The following is a 1,205-nucleotide window of genomic DNA, read 5'->3' as shown; positions in this document are numbered from 1 at the left end:
CCCAGGACCTGTTTTCAAATGGATGGAGAGGATGGAGAGGGATATTGTCCCAAAGGAAGAGGCGAGGAAGATAAAGAAGAAGACAAGAGACCCGAGGGATATAGAGGGAACATTCTGGTTGGAGTTGCATGGTCAGTGTCTGGTGTGGCATTTGTTCAATTTGTGTGTTGTGGCAGTGAGCCCACAAGCAAGGCGGTAGAGGCTAAGAACAGGAGGAAAAAAGAGTGGCATGATGTGTTCAGTCTTTCAGTCATAATGCTTTTTGCAGGGGAAATCCCTGTGGGGATCTGAAACCGGATGCAATTCCTCATGGTTGAAGGTATGGTTGGCACACAAGAAAGCAGCAGAAAAACCAGCAACAGCCAGGAATCAATCTTCAAACTCCCTCCTTCAGCCAGAGGAACTTGCAATGGGGGAAAGAAGAGACCTTGACACAGTAGAACACAACACAGTAGAATTCCTTGTATTCTTGTTATTAGTGTAATATTATATATAGATATTCTAATCGTGATAAAAATGCACACAACAAAACATTCTCCAGTTCTGCTTGTGCAATTCCGTATTAGGAAATAAGGGCATGGTCCCAGCACTGCCGTTTTCAGGATACCAGTTCTTTTGGATGCAATTTTTTTCTCAGGTCATTTTTCACTTTTCCATTTTGCATGTGATTTGCATATGCTTTGTTTGTTAGTGTGCGATCAGGCATAGATGCAAGGAAATAGTGTTTGAGTGTAGTTTCATGAATGTCACATGATTAAACTATTTCCATAAAAGGTGCAGGATCTTATAACTCTTAACAATCTAAACCAGAGGGGAAGGGAGACAGCGGTCAGTGTGAGATTTGAAAATAATTAACAATCTCCAATCTATCAGCGGGCCATGAGTGTTGGGGGGTGGAGAGGAGGGAGGTAAAAAAGAGGAACTGATCCCAAAGGCTCAATGGAAAGTAAATGTCTAGAAAAGAATGATGGAATATGTGTACAAATAAGAGCCCCCAATAAAATGATTTTTTAAAATTCTTTTTCTCTGCCTGAAGTACCCTAACTTGTTTCTCTGCCTTCTTTCTATCCTACCCTTACCCTTTTAGCCTCACATTTAAACTCCAGGGATGATCAATCCTTCACTGTTCAGTCATGTTCTGGGTAATAGTCTTATTCTGCTTGACCAATGCCAACCTCAGAAAACCATTCTCCTCATCTCTCACA

Source organism: Echinops telfairi, unplaced genomic scaffold (genome assembly GCF_000313985.2).
Source record: "Echinops telfairi isolate 266 unplaced genomic scaffold, ASM31398v2 ScPeMD7_23;HRSCAF=83, whole genome shotgun sequence".
Classification (NCBI taxonomy): Eukaryota; Metazoa; Chordata; class Mammalia; order Afrosoricida; family Tenrecidae; genus Echinops; species Echinops telfairi.
This window is presented reverse-complemented; position numbering follows the sequence as displayed.